The 16,076-nt window shown below is 40.5% G+C and overlaps 1 pseudogene; it reads right to left on the bottom strand.

Moving 5' to 3' along the window:
* Positions 1-14,086: 14,086 nt before the first annotated feature.
* On the bottom strand, positions 14,087-14,851 carry LOC143611223 (nuclear transcription factor Y subunit B-4 pseudogene; annotated as a pseudogene).
* Between the last annotated feature and the right edge of the window lie 1,225 nt (positions 14,852-16,076).

Raw genomic sequence — 16,076 nt, 5'->3', positions numbered from 1 at the left:
CATTTCTGATCCGCCTTGGCCCAAACAAGCTCCATCTTATGACCGGCACACTCTAAGGCTTGATCTCGGCTCTTGGCATTAAGGTCAGACAAACGTTTGTCCTTGGCAGCCGATTCAGCTCACAGAGCCTCCACCAATTTGGGTTGCTTATCCATTGATTTGGCTGGTTCATCTAATTGTTTATGGAGAGAAATCCTGGCAGCCTCGGCAGCGGATCGAGCAACCTTCTCCACCTCCAGAGCCTGGCGGTCCTCTCGAGCCTCGTTTATAGCTTTAAGACCTTCCTCCTTGGCCTCAGACGAAGAGGCCGCCAGCTCGTCCCATTGCTCATTCATCGCCAACAAGTCCCTGGTTATTTCCTGGTTAGTGGAAATAGTATTCGCCAAATAATAAGAATTGGAGTTCAATAATTCTTGGTGAATACTACAGCGGCGTCGCTCCCTCTCACCGGGAGGACGACTCTCCCGCAAATATTCAAAACATAGGTCCACGTCACGGAATGTTGAATCCCGACGTAAGGACCAACGCGGTTGGTGCGGGGTAGGATCTTCCTCCTGAGGAGCTGGAGAAGTCTGAGGAGCGTGAGGAAACATGCTCACGTCTCCTTGATCCCTGAAGTGATGAGCATTATAAGAAGGTGACATACTGACATGTTCAGTATTGTCGACCTCTTTATTTTTCTGAGGAGAATCATCCGCCACAATAACCGGATCCTTAGCGGTGTTAGGAGGTGGCGGTGGCGGAAGAGAAGTTGAACCCTTCAAACCTGTAACACCTTCATAAAGGTTATCCAGGTTCACTGAAGAACATTAAAAGTGGGTTAGACACATTCTAATTCACAGCAGTTAACAAATAAAAAGCTTTTGATTACCTAAAGAAGGATCGCCCACGTCAAGTTGGTCCAAACGCGTTTCCAAAGCAGAAGGCTTCGCCTTCTTAGACTTCTTCTTAGGGGCGGCCTTGGCAGGATTCACCTTGCGCTTGCCAGCCACCTTTGAAACATCCGCATCAGCAACTGGATGTCCACCTTCAGTAGTGGCATCGTCAAGTTGGGGATGGTCCCCTCCCGCAGCAGTGTCAATATCATCTTGATCCGCTGCCTGACTAGTGTTGGCTCTATGGCAGGTAAGACCTGCAATCGAGTCCACAGCGATATTAACATCTACTGTAAAACTTTCTTCGCAAAATGATGACTCTTCGCTGGACGAAAAGAGTACAATCATCCCGCTAGAAGTAATAGCAGTCACAGGTCGAGGTCGTAGAAAGCCCTCACCTTTTTGAATGCATTCTTCAACATAGTCATCACCTTTGGCGTACATCGCCTCGGAAACTATTGGTTTCGAGCGAAACGCGGTGGGAAACACATAATTAGGGCGGGTGCGCTCAAGAAAAGGCACATCCCTTTCATTGATTGAGTGGCGCACCATCATTCCCCCCTCATGATCTAACAAAGTGATGAAGGCGGAACCCTCACCTGCACAAATAATGATAATAGTCAGAAATCTGAGGTATATTAAAACAAGAGAAGGAATAATCCAAAAACTTACTCTTGTCAGTCTGCTCGTAGTAAGGTTCCAAAGAGGGAAATGGCCATAGACGGCTCATCTTCGCACTCACCATTGCCCCTTCATGGATTGGGCGCATGGGAGTTGGAGTGGTAGTCAAGGCTGTAAACCAGGCAAGCCCCTCGTGGGCAGAAGCCGGAACCACTGGCATGGTCTCCTCCTCCTTCCGACGGGTCATCCGGAACGGGGTAACCTCCTCCCAGATCCAGAAAAACTTCGGCTTCCAGCCATGAAGGCTGCGGATCCATTCCGTGCCTATAACGTTCTTCCCGGTGGAAGCAAAACTATACCATCCATCGCGGAAGGTCATTTTGTAGAATACGGCAAACATGCCGACGGACGGTTCGAAGTTTCGAACTTGACAACAGAATTCAAAGTGCCGAATCCTTAACATCCCAAAAGGATGGACCTGGGATAAATGGATCCCATAAGTCGTCAAAATTGACTGGACGAATTTCGTCACCGGAATTTGGAAATTTCCGGTCGTAAAATGGTCTATGTATATAGCCATCTTCTTAGGCGGTGGACTGGAAATTCTGGCTCCCATTCAGGGGCCAGACCGTAGACATTTACAACGTCATCAAAATCCTTCTGTTTAAGGCCTACAATAACTTCACCAATGGTGGGGGTACCTTTCTTTTCTCCTGCCATCTAATATGAAGGAGAAGGAAATCCCAGAAAGTTTTATATCTTGAAGGTTTGAAAGAAGAAAAGTTTGAAAGCAATAAGAGTTGTATGAAATCTCAAGCGGTATATTTATACTCATCGCAATTAATGCGATTGATGGTGTGCCAGAGGAGAGAGAAACTGCGGACCGCCAGATGATTGAAACGTTAGGCGGGAGACTCAAGAAACTGTAGACAGAATGTCAAAGACGTCATACACGTCTTGTTAGTTGTCACCAGAAATTTCTCTCTCCGCCACGTCATACAAGTTATCCGACTTGCAAAATTCAAAAATACCTTCTCAAGGTATTTTCTTTAAAACAGTTGGATATTCGCAAAAGACAAAAAACTCTTTCTCATTAAATATTCAAAAGAAATATTACAAACGTGGAAAGAAAAACTACAAGTCATGAAACACCTAAACCTATCCTAAGGGTTTGAGGTCATTTCACCTTCTGGAGCCTTCAGCGATGTATCATCCGAGGAATCATCTTCAGGGTAATCGCCTAAGTAACTCCTCATGTAACATCCTAAAATGATTCTAGTATTAAATAAAGAAAGTTGCGTTTAATTATCGAGTGTTAATAATTAATTTATGCTAAATAAAGAAAAGATCATGGATTGGGATTAAATATGATGGATTAAAGGGTAACGGGCTTTAGGTCCATGGGCCTTGGGGAATATAAATATCCTCCTAAACCACCATAAAACCCTAAACCTCATTTCATTCCATCTTAATCTCTACACACTCCAAACACACACACCATACGCGGCCGAGCGAGAGAGAGGTGAAATCTGAGCAAGAAAACGTGATTCAAGAGTTATACAAGTTCCAAAGTTCATAAGCTAGCTAACCGAAACCAAAACGAAAACATAAAGGTATGATTTCGATCTTAAAGTTCATATTTTAATAGATGGTTAGCCATGAAACTTGAAACTATAATAGATCGTCTCTAAACGAAACGTAAAGTAACGAACTTGATGCTTGGACGAATCCAATGAACCCATAAACAGATACGGTTCGTATAGGATAAACCGTAAATCTTGTATTGAACGTTTTTACCATAAAGGTCCAAACTTTACGTCATTCCGGGCTAAGTTTTACCCGAACAAGGCCATGGGAATGATCGCGGGACTTGTTAACGTCATATCCAAGAATTTCTCGATGAAACGAGGGTGATTCTGGTGATTACGAATGAACAGAGGTAAATGCTGAATAACTTCGCCTACAAGCCAACTTCGCCTTCAAGCAAGTTCGCTTGCAAGCAAGTTCGCCAGCCAAGTTCGCCCCTGACAACTTCGCCTGGCATATGTTCGCTTAAGGCTAACTTCGCCAACCTAACTTCGCTTGATGTTAAGTTCGCTACAAGCAAGTTCGCCTACCTTATCAACTTCTCTGAACCATATGTTCGCTGGACTCTAAGTTCGCCGAGTCTTAAGTTCGCTTAAGTTAAGTTCGCTTAACATGCATTTTAAGGTACCGAATCGGGCTAACGAATGAGTAGGTGAATAAAATAGTAACTTAAAATCCTAATAGGAAATGCGTTAAGACAGTTAATGAAAATAAAATTTTTCCAAGCTGACCTGGCAGCTCGACCCCAGCCAGGGGCTCTGCCCCTTAGACCCTGCTAGGGGCTACCGCCCCTAGACCCCGCTGCCATGGGCGTTGCCCCCGGACCCCCGTTCGTTGTGGGTAGTAGCTAAGACTAGAAAGATGATATGAGTAGTGATAGTTAATTGATACGTGTACTTATTATACAGTCAGCCGTGCACAACTAAAGAAAGGGATTACGATTAACGGTGAACGTAACCGCATTCAGGTGAGTTTCTAGCCCCATTTATGTGTTATGTTTTCGGGGCTGTGTGCATACTCAATATGTTTGTTAATACGCTTATCCTAAGAGATAAGTGTATGCCTTATGTGAATAATGTGAAATGTCTGAATGATTGCTTGATGGTACGTGAACGATCTTCGGATATTGCACGTACTGTCACGTTGTAACGCTATATATAAGGTAAGTATGATATGTATGCTTATTTGTATGAACGTGATAAAGTTAATAAAAGAATGAAAGGATGGTTGTATGGTTACGAAAAGGGTACCGAGCCCTAATAATACTCGAGGTATGATGTATGGTTGTATGGTAACGAAGAGGGTACCGAGCCCTAATAATACTCGAGGAAGGAGGGTACCGAGCCCTAATAATACTCGAGGAAGGAGGGTACCGAGCCCTAATAATACTCGAGGAATGTAGGGCGTAATGCTCTTTATAACGTAAGATATGAAAGCAAGTTAGCACAAAAGAAAGTATGAAAGTATGAATGTATGAATGAAAGAATATAAGTTTGTGTGTATTGTATAATGTATGATTAACTAGAACTCACTCAGCGTAGCTGACTTTTAGTATGCACACAGGTGAGTAGGATGAGGCAGCTCTCTTGAGGAGACACGTGGCGTTGAATAAGAGACTGGCATCATAAGGTTCAGGGCGTGTTATGTTTTAATTACTTAGTTTTCGAAAGACAAGTTGGTTGTTTAAGACAAGTTTTGAATTGTTATGAAATGTTTTATTAAAGTTTTTATATTCCGCGAATGTTCTTAATTAACTCTGATATTAGAACTGTGTTTATGAGTAAATCCAACACAAAAGTAGGGCTACCGGTAACGGGGCCTTACACCTCAGTTGCTGCACGCCATCTTCGGCGGACGCAAACTTCGGAAGCATATTTTTCAAAGGGAAGACCAAGGCATCGTGCTCTTTCACCAGTATAGCACGTTCTTGCTTGACGTCAAGGCCATGAAGCAGATGATCTTTAAATGTGCGGTTACTTTGAGCATAATTCATCCCCTCATGAAATCCCATTACGCGCCCAAGTGAAGAAGAGGCAGTCATTAGATTGGCAAAGCTATCAGTAAGCTCCTTACTTCCCTTGATATGGCGGACGACCTGTCAGAATAAAAATACAAGTTTTCAATATCAAAAATGAGAAGTAAGCAATGAACATTCAAGAGGAAAAAACTTACAGCATCAACTCCCCGAGTGAGGAACCACTGACAGTCCTGCTCCGCGTGTTCAGCTCGCGCCTGGAGCGCTTGAGATCTTGCGGCTGTTTCCTTATGAGCTTGCAGGAGGGAGTCATAAGCAGCTTGGACCTCAATGGCACTTTTGTCTTTAAGCTCAGTTTTCTCCCTCTGTAGCTTTAGCTCCGCCTCAAGCTCTTGGATTCGAGTGCCTTGAAGAATCACTTGATTTTCCAAGGCCGAGTTTGCTTCCTGAGCCCGGGCCAAGTCATCTCTTTCCTTTTGAGCCTTTGCCCGAGCAGCCTCAAGAAGGGAGTTTTGCTTTTCACAAGCTTCCTTCCATCGACGAGCAGCGGCAACATTGCGATCCTGCTCACTCTTGAGAGCGTTCTCCGCGTCAGCCTGCTTCCATTTAGCAGTATGGGCCGCAACGTGGTGCTCCTCAGCTTCTTTCTTCGCGGCCTCGGCGGCTCGACGAGCTTCTCCCACTTTACCGCCTAGAGTACGCCACTCACATAAAACCTCCTGACTACCAGCTAAAGCGTTAGCCAGATGATAAGCTACATTCGTATGAAGGTCGTGGCGGGAGAGGTCACGTTGATATGCCATCTCTGCAGGTGGCGTACAATGCTTAACAAAACTCATGCAGGTCTCGGAGTCAGTAAACCGAGACCCATTGGTAATGTCCCATGGAGGGACAAACATATCATGCTTATCTCCCAGTTTAGGGTCCCCATAATAGCGGGAACCTGATGGTTCGAGGCGAACCGGGAAAGAAGATGATTGTTGTGGAGGAGGACGAGGAGGAGACTCGTTAATCCCGTGACCCTCCACATCCGCAGCAGGGTTGTCTTCCTGGAAACCAGTACCACCCGCAGCCTGGAACAGATAGTCAAAACGATTATCAGTCCCAGACTGGTTGTTGGGTTCCTCTGCTGAAGTATCAATCGGAGGAGAGGTCGGTTGATCTTCCACGTTAATATTACTTGGAGGAGAAGAAGGCTGGTCTTCCACTTCCCTTTCTAGAAGAGGAGATGGTTGCCTTTCCATTTGAGGAGTTGGAGTAGGCAACCTCTCAGATACATCTTCTGGTAAGATCAGTGGATCTGCACAAAAAGCTTCACTTAGTTAAACAACCCAAAATAGTAAAGTATTTCAAAAGTAGTATATACCTTCTATCGTATCAATGCGATCATCAAGATTGTACTATGGCTTCTTGGGACGTCGAGTTTTTCGTTTTTTCTTCGAAGGTCCCGCCTCAGTGTCCGCAGCTTTTGCATTCGCGTGACTCGCCTGAAGGGCCGAGAAAGCTCTTTTCTTCTCCAATTCTGCCAATAAATGGGAGACAAAAGAAGATTCAGGGACATCGTCATCAGACCCCCTTTCCACTTGAGAGGTGGAAAAATCAGAGGCATCGCCATCATCATCACTCGATAATAAAGTGGCAATCGTCCCATCAGAAGTAACAGCATTAAGCGGATGAGGGTTTAGAACATACGCACTTGTCTCAAAGGTGGCGTCCGAGACAATAGGCTCAACTCGCACCTTCTTTGGAAAAAGGAAACGAGACTTGGTTTTCTTAAGAATAGGTTGGTCCCCTGCATCCCGAATGCTATATCGGACACAACCCCTATCCTCAAAAAGGGCATTGAGCAAAGAACCTCGACCTGAAAAGATAAGAATTTAATCATAAAAAACTTCAAAGAAGAAGAAAGAACAGTAGGGGTAACTTACGTACATGTAAGTCAATGAAGATGGGCTCCATAAACTCCGAGGCCCATAAACGGCTCATGCCTGCCCACACCAGGGCTTCCTCAGGTAGTGCCCGCATTAGTGTTGGTTCCGCCATTAGAGTGCGAAACCAATCGCGTCCTTCATGGGCAGCCGTAACAACATCCGGAAGATGAGAATTAACAGGACGACGGATCATGGTAACAAGCACCACGTCCTCAGAAATCCAAAAAAATTTACTACGCCATTCGGCGGACACCTTCTCAACCTCGTACCCAATACTTTCGTCGGAAAATCCTTGACAGGTGTAACAACCATCACGGATGGCAAGACGGTAGAAAACCGGAAAACGATCAACATGCGGCACCAGGTCACGTGCTATACATACAAATTCGTAATGGTGAATTCACATTACAGTACGTGGGTGTAACTGGGATAAATGAACCCCGTAGGCAGTTAATACCTTCACAAAGAATTTCATTAAGGGAAGACGAAAGTTCCCACATACGAAGTAATCAGCATAAACAACCATTTTACCAGGAGGAGATAAACTGGCTATAGAGCCCGGAGAAGGAAACTCCGGCTCCCACTCCGGTGGAATGCCATACGTCTCTAGCAGTCTCTCGTATCTTGAATAGTCCCATGAAATTTCTATCTCGTCAACTTCAGTTTGAACGTTTGACATCGTAGAAGAATTTGGTAAAAGGATATATGAGAAAGTTCAATGCTTTATCAGAAAGAAAGCAAAGAAGGTAATTAGAAAATAAAGGCGATAAAACTTCGATTAAAAGATTTCTCTCCCTTTTATACCCATCGCAATTAATGCGATAGGATATGAACAGTGGAGAGAGAAACTCATCGCCTAATCACCAATCGCCACGTCACGCGGGAAATTCGAAAAAGAGAAAAGCAGCGCAGTCGGGTACAGTGATAGCCGGCATAAACGTCCTATCATCTGTTCACGCGCCTGCGAGTGGTCAACTTGTTTTTCATGATTATCTATACCAACAGAAGATATTTTCTACCTAACTTCAAAATCCAAAAACCCCCGAAATACATTAAGCCCAGAATTTCACCCGCATAAAGACTTCACACGGAAGAAACACTGGACTGGGGGGACTTATAGAGGTAGGGTACCAAAAAGACCCAAATACCATTAAGTACCACCCGCGGGTCATTAAGGAACCTCTCATGTATCACTCGCGGGACATTCGGATCACCCGCATATCCTGGGAAAGGAAGAACATCCTCGTAACACGTGCGGAAGCATCCTGGCACCCTCAGAGGTCATCCGCAGGACGGGACATCTGTCCGCCAAAATAATCAGAAGGCAATGCCAATGGGACAACTGTCAACAACTAACTACACTCTAGAAGAACGTCCACTAGTATTGCTTGAGGAGTACGTGACTTGCCCACCAATGAAAGAAGGACACCTGGCCAGTTTGTTATAACCGTGCACATGGCCAGGGTGCAATTCGTCCTATCATTAGATGACGCGTGTCCAGGTTGTTATACCCATGCACATGGTACGTATAGCTCAACCTATCATAAGAGGACACGCGTCCAGGCAGTTATCAAGATCTTCTAGAAGAGGACAGCTGGCCCAGTCACCTTCCTACATCCTTCGGCTATAAATACCTTGTCAACCTGCATGAGGTATTCATTCACTCATTAGTATTCTAACTTGTAACACCACATCCTGAACCCTCTCAATTTTGGTTTAAATATACTAACTTAGAAAGTACAAGGACCAGAATTGTAAATTATGAAAATCTTCTCCCGTCGCGGTACGCGACTGGATAACAATTAAACCCATCGCGTAGCGTGATGGGGTTGGTGAGTCACCGGACACGTGTTAACACCGTGTCGACACGTGGCGCAATATGACAGGCCGCGTGTCACCACTGCATAAGGCGGTGTAAAAAGGCGGCGTCGCGATACGCGACGGGCCACAAGGAACCCATCGCGTACCGCGATGGGGGCCAATTTCGCCTATAAAAGGGGAGGAGACGGGTTTAAAATCCATTCATCCCATTTTCACCTCCACTTTCACACACATAACCTCGTAAGGCGTGCCCCGTTGCTGTAGCAAGCCGACGTGCTGTTTTCTCGTAATACGTGCAAGAAACGAAGTTGGAATTAAGCTAGAAATCACATAAACGAATAGATCAAGTCATGCCTTATCGTGTCATCAATCTAAGCATTCGAATTAAGGTAGGAGTTATGTTTAAGTTATTTGAATTATAGCTTAGACTATCAATCGAGGCTATGGCCTTTAACATTGATTGTATTTTACAAACATTCATTCACAATCATGTTTTCATAAAACGTTACTTCAAGATGAAGTAATGTTAAACAAAAGAGATATTTTGATGGGCATGTAGTAACTGGAAGGGGGATATCATTAGTAGTAAGTTTCTTGCCTAAGGAAAAGTAATTCGCATAAATCCCAATCAACCGAGGGACCCGTTTACTTACCTGGAGAAACTTACCAACATGATAGAACCTATTAGGCCAAAGCATGCTATATCAAACGTCACATAAAACTAAGTGTTTTCATTCACAATCAAAGATAAACGATTTCAAGGTTAAGCTTACAATCATAGCTTAACATCATTCAAAACATTCATACGAACCTATTTATGTATAGGTTAATATCATTCACAGTCGATCAATCAATCAGTCAAGGTTTACAACACCTACGGTACAAGTGAATACGTTTAAACCTTTTTAATCAGTCAAAACATATTTATACTCAGTGAGACGAACAGGTGTTTGTCTTAACGAGTCAATCAATGTCTACATGAGATAATGAAATCTATAAAACATTATAATACAAAGTAGAGAATAATATCAACTCAGACCGAATACGCATGTGTCTGGATCCAAACATAACTGTTAAAGCTCAATCAATCAATCAAAGGCAATAAAGCCGCGAGCTTAAACGGTCATGACCAGTTCTCAGTTTAGGGCCGTTTGGCTCGGGGAATACCGTTGTGTGTGTAGGGCAGTGGTACATATACCGGAAGTAGAAATGCTTCCGCTGAGATTGTCAAGAAAACTACATTTGTATTAAATTGTCATTCAAAATGTTTTATTGAGTCATACGTGTTCACCAGCATATAGCTGACGTATTTTTCCAACCCATTGCAGGTAATTAAGCGTAAGTGGCATTAACAAGGATTAGAGTCTTAATGAAGATAGAAGCGCGTACAAGATGGCTCCGTTTTTGATATAAAAATCCTTGTAATATGAAAACATATCTTTTGTAAACCAATACTCGGGTATTTAATTCCCGAGTAAATTTTCAATGTAAATTAATATTATATTCAACCAAAAGTCTTCCGCTAAAATTAACCCATAAAACTCTGATATATTTACAAAACAGGTACCAACTCGTGGTCACACGCTTAGGCCCTAAGTCGGGGTGTGACATAACTCACATATACTCTGACTGCTCTTAGTCTGCTTACTTCAGTACTTCTCTCTTTGCGAACGTTACTGATTCTCACGCCGGAGGGTGGTTATAGGAAGACCCCCCCCCCTCTTGTCCTTCCTGTAACAAGACTCACGGTGTTTGTTTTGCAGGTTCCAGTCATTGAACTTTGGGAAGTTGTGCCCATATTGTGCTAGTAGTTATCGTATTTTACCTTGTGGACTCATTGGATCCAGGACCCATACCAGGGGAACGGATCCGTGTTTCTTCAGTGATCTTCTTTGTTGGATAACATATATAGTTCACACCCTAAAAGCTGGTATACATCGAGATTGCCCTATGTGCCTACATGTTTGCATTTATTACACTCTTATGGGATGTTTTATACTTGGGATAATTCCCAAAATGATCCAAAACAAGAGAGAGAGAAAAAAAGATCCTAAATGGGTCCAAGTTCCTAAACTAACCCATCAAATATGTACTGAGGAGACGCTTTGGTAAAATAAATGACGAGATTTTTAAACCAATCAAAAGGTGACATGTGTAAAGGATCTGACACACCAGACGAGATTTTTAAAAATCTCGTCTGTTCCGACCATATTTTTAACTTAATTCACTTTTATAAAACAGTCTACCAAGACGGTTTTTTTATGTTTCTTATCTGGTCCGTTCAAATTATTATTTTTCCTAACTTTATCTTCTTCATCTTCATCTTAATTCTCCACATTATTTTTCCTAACCACCAACTCCACCCCCACCACCACCACAAACCACCGTCATAATCCCGATAATACCCTTCTTAACCTCATCCGGCAAAGAAAAACCGTCGGTGGTGGAAGCTTCGTGTAGTTTAAACCGAGATGTGTTTATGGTGGGGTGGAGGTGGGGCTAATGGAGGTAGTGGTGGTGGCGGGGTTGGGTGAAGGTTGTGATGGTGGACAGTGGTGGTGGTGAGGGTGGGGGTATAACGGTCATTACGCCGTGAAATTGAACCGGGGTAAAGCTCCGGCGAGTTGTTCAGTGGTGGGAGCTTCGTGTAGTTTAAGATCTGTTTATGAATTTGTGGAGAATTAAAGATGAAGATGAAGAAGATGAAGAAGATAAAGATGAAGAAGATGAAGTTAGGAAAAAAAAATATGAACTGACCAGATAAGAAAAATTAAAAAACCGTCTTGGTAGACTGTTTTATAAAAAGTGAATTAAGTTAAAAATATTGTCGGAATAGACGGGATTTTTAAAAATCTCGTATGGTGTGTCAGATCCTTTACACATGTCACCTTTTGATTGGTTTAAAAATCTCGTCGTTTATTTTACCAAAGCGTCTCCTCAGTACATATTTGATGTGTTAGTTTGGGAATGTGGACAATGATAGGATCTTTTTTCTCTCTCTCTCTCTTGTTTTGGATCATTTTGAGAATTTTCCCTTTATACTTCTTCCGTCTCATTAAAAGTGTTATTGTTTGAAAAAGACAAAGTTCAAAGTAGATTGAATGATTATTTTTTTGCTTATTAAATGACAATAATGTCATTGGAAATTTGGTCCATCAATATTATTTATTAATGTTAGTTGCGTGTGTTTAAGGATAAACTTGGAAATTAGCTAATAAATTTTGAAAATGGACGTTTGTAATGGGACAAATTTAAAAGGAAATATAACACAATACTGCTAGACAACGTTGACTCGGTTCTTTAGGAGCAACTTAATTGATACTGCATGATCGGTTCTATTGTCTCATTAAAACCCTATTAAGAAACTCAATGAGAAAAATAGTTTGAATATGTATATAATTATGAACAGTATGCTTTTCTACCATTCTGTCAAGTCGTTTTGACTAAAAAGTTACAATATTTAAATACTTTCAGGTTTGTAATATTTCAGTGTTGTGTGCATATTCAATCATAGAGGCAGTCGGGCAACAATCTAAATGTATTGGACTTTTGTATTTTCAGAAGTTCCAACAAAGTCATGCAAATCACCTTAATAGCCATTTTGATTAGAAAAAAACACTATCATAATAGCCATGACACTTGTATTTTTGGTGTAGGAGATTCTTGTGGCCGACCAATACTAGTGCGAGAAGTGATCTGCTGCACCATATGGCGTATGAGAAGGAAAATAATGGTGCATTAGGTTAGGGGTGTGCACAAAACCGAAAAGACCGAACCAAAACCGAAACAACCAAAAAAACCGAACCAAAAAAACCAAACCGAATTAGAAACCGGTGGTTCGGTTATGAACTTTAGAAAAAACCGAAATATTGGTTTTGGTTCGGTTTTGTATTTGTAAAGAACCGAAAAAACCGAACCGAACCGAAATTACAAAAATTGTAATAACCATAATATCTTAACTGTAACCATTAAAATAAAATCTGTCAATAACTATTTGTTTAGTTTTAACATATTGTTAATAACAAATATATTTAGTTTATGCATATGGTTAATAGCTAATAATATTGATACTTTTAGTTTTGATTTCGAATTTTGATTTTAAAGTATCCTTTATAAGCTTTTAATATTTGAGATCTAAAATACTCAATGTTATATTAATTATTAGTTTAAAGGAAAAAAAAATATCATGCCTAATTTCAATATCTTAGGTCAAAATTCTTTTTTTTATCCAAAAAGTTTTGGCTTGATTAGCAAAACCGAAAAAACCGCATCCAATACCGAACCGAAATCAAAATCCAAAAACCGGAAACCGAAAAAACCGAAACCAAACGGTTTTAAAAAACTGTAAAACCGAAAGTTTGGTTTTCGGTTCGGTTTTAGTTAAAAACCGCACCACGCACACCCCTACATTAGGTATAGGAGTTGACGCAGAATATGAATGATTGAGCAAGAGCACAAAGTCAAGACTATTTTGGTAATTTAAAAAGTCAAACTTAACTTATGTTGGTCATTAGGACTATCTTGGTGATTTTTCTTTATGATTATAATAAGGCATAAAAGTCGCGATATACCCAGCATAATAAAGATAACTTGTACTTTCTTTTGTCTATGTAGTTTTATACTTTTATGATCTAGCTTGATTAGTTTGATTATGTGTCAAAGAAAAACACTTTATTATTGCATCAATATTGTAGATATAGTTATTTCAATCAACCTACTTCACTAATCACCAATAATACAATAGCAGGTTGCTTTTGCACAAATGATCAATTATACCGTGCTGAGTTCTATCAAGCAGGCTGTTTCAATCAGTCAATCACAGTTGTTCACTAAATTCCAGATCATTTATTCACCAGTACAATCATTCAATACGCTAATGTAGTGCTGCACACTCAGAGTTTATGTCTGAATGTTCTTAGTTGTTCGTTAGCAAAAATGATTATTTAAATAACCTGTCTCATTAATATAATCCACTAGAAATATGGTAATTTAGAAATGGGTTGAAACTTGAAAGTGACTAGTGCTCAAATGCTTGTAACCTTCTAAATCTGCATTCGTAAATAAGTAGAGTATTATTTTAATTATAATTATTGTTCTTATGCTCGTCGAATTCAATACATTACTTATTTAAACTTCAAAAGAAAACGTTTGTGGTGAACCCGTCCTGAATCGGCCCTTCCTGACCCATTATGCAAGTGGTAGAAATATTCCAATGTATACTCAAAAACAAATAAAGAAAACTCATAGTTACAAATACGTTTTATGAAAGAATAACATCCATTTACCAATGTCCAACCGAATCAATGCTTTCTTGTTGATTATGCATTTGTGTCTGAATTGAACTCGGTGAAAACGGCAAACCGAACTGTTGATCAGGACCAATTATAAACGAGGGTTGCGACATTATACTTGCGGCAGAAGAAGAATAGATATTTTCATAATTAGGTAACGCGTTATGCTGTTGTTCAATGCAATGATGTTGCTTAGGCACATTATTATTAACCTTGTCCCCTTCCAACTCCCTATACTTTAGAAGATACTATTTGAGCGGGTCCACGTATTCCTCGAACCCTAAAGTCGTGATGGCGCAAATAATATCATCACCATTGATCGTCTTTCGCTTCTCTTGTTGGCATTTATCCGAGGCTTCCCCGGTAATAAAGCTAATGAATTCGGACACGCATTCTTGAACGGTTTCCTTTGCTTCCTTTGAGATTTTCCCGTTTGACGGGATCACCTTTTTCATGATGCGGCCGACATTTGCTATTGGCAAGAACCGGTCTTGTTCTTTGTTGTTGGTGTTATTGTTATTGTTGTTGTCGTTGTGGTGGGTTTCTAGGGATCTTTTACCTTGCCTGCCATCTTCCATTTGTAATTGTGAGTTGGATAAAAGGATGATATTTAAAAGTGTGTTATAGGAAAGAGATTAAATGGCAATTGAGGCATAAATGTAGGCAGGTGAAAAGGGTTACCGGAGGGATCGGGTATACGCTACAAGTTTAGTCCCTTGGAAGCGCTCTCATGTCATTTCAATTAGAGTCATTGTTACACTTTTTATGTGTTTAATGTGTTTTTTAATGTGATGGATGTTTTCATTTGGTATTTATTAAGCACATTATTCACAAGTGAGAGAGATGGTAAAATGAAATAAAAATGGTTCAAACATTTTTGTGAATATGTTATGTACGTTTGTAATATTTTAGCATGTTTTAGTTGTTCTAAAGATGAAGTTATATAAAGATTAGAATAGTAAGAAAAAAATAATATGATATTTTAACAAATTAATTGGTATACACGATACTCGCGGGTATGCTTGAACGAATAACTACCATGATAATTGTAGGAAAAGTGGTTCATTTTTAGTTAAGATAATAATAAAATTATAATAACGATACTCTCGTTAATCATGGGAAATTCACTTAGTACAATACCGTTTACAAAAGTACATAAAAAGAATATAAAATACAAATTTATATACCTAAATGATTCAATCCATATCTTACTAGGAGTGCTTCCATAAGCTTTCTTCTATCATCCATGTCATGAGTCTTCTTCACTTGAGTCTTCAACAAATGTTTCTTCAAAACAACAATTCGTCTATTGAAATTGGGTAACGGTTTTGGTTGAGGATCGTGTTAGACACGGGGCCCTTAAAACAGATTTCATGCCTACTCTCAAGCGCGTCTGTTTCCCAGCGTACAACAACCGGAACAGTATGTGTACTGCCGGAGATGGCCACGAATCCGATGAAGTCACCGGCTATATTGGTGTTTATCAAGATGTAGGAAAATTTGTTGAAGTTGTTTGACATAAGTATAGAGAGTGCTCCTCTCTAAATTTTGTCATGAGTGTGTGTAAGTGACTCCAAAATATCTTTAAGTGTTATTACAACATGAACCAACAAGTTCATTATATACTTACACAAAATGAGAAATACTCAACCAAAATTAATATGTCATAAACAATAAAATTAATTTAGTCATAAACAAGATAATTAATCTTGTAATAAACTTGAAATTAATTATTGTAATTAACATGGTTAAATACTTTTAATTAGATTTAAGTGTTGAATCAAAACCATCATATTTATTCATGACATGAGTTGAAACAAACTATTTGACCACGTCTAAATAACTGTTCGCAACAGTCCGTTATGCAGGCGCGACACTCATGCGCTCCTACGTGGGACACGATGTCAAAGATAAATCCAATTTTCTCTTCTTTGGTTATTCCAACCATACAACTTCGAGCATTGATATTCATTCA

The sequence above is a fragment of the Bidens hawaiensis genome, unplaced genomic scaffold (assembly GCF_021521415.1).
Source record: "Bidens hawaiensis isolate Kalapana, Puna unplaced genomic scaffold, B.hawaiensis_p1.1 tig00030217_1, whole genome shotgun sequence".
Taxonomy (NCBI): domain Eukaryota; kingdom Viridiplantae; phylum Streptophyta; class Magnoliopsida; order Asterales; family Asteraceae; genus Bidens; species Bidens hawaiensis.
The sequence above is the reverse complement of the archived record's forward strand: the minus strand, read 5'-3'. Positions and strand labels throughout refer to the sequence as shown.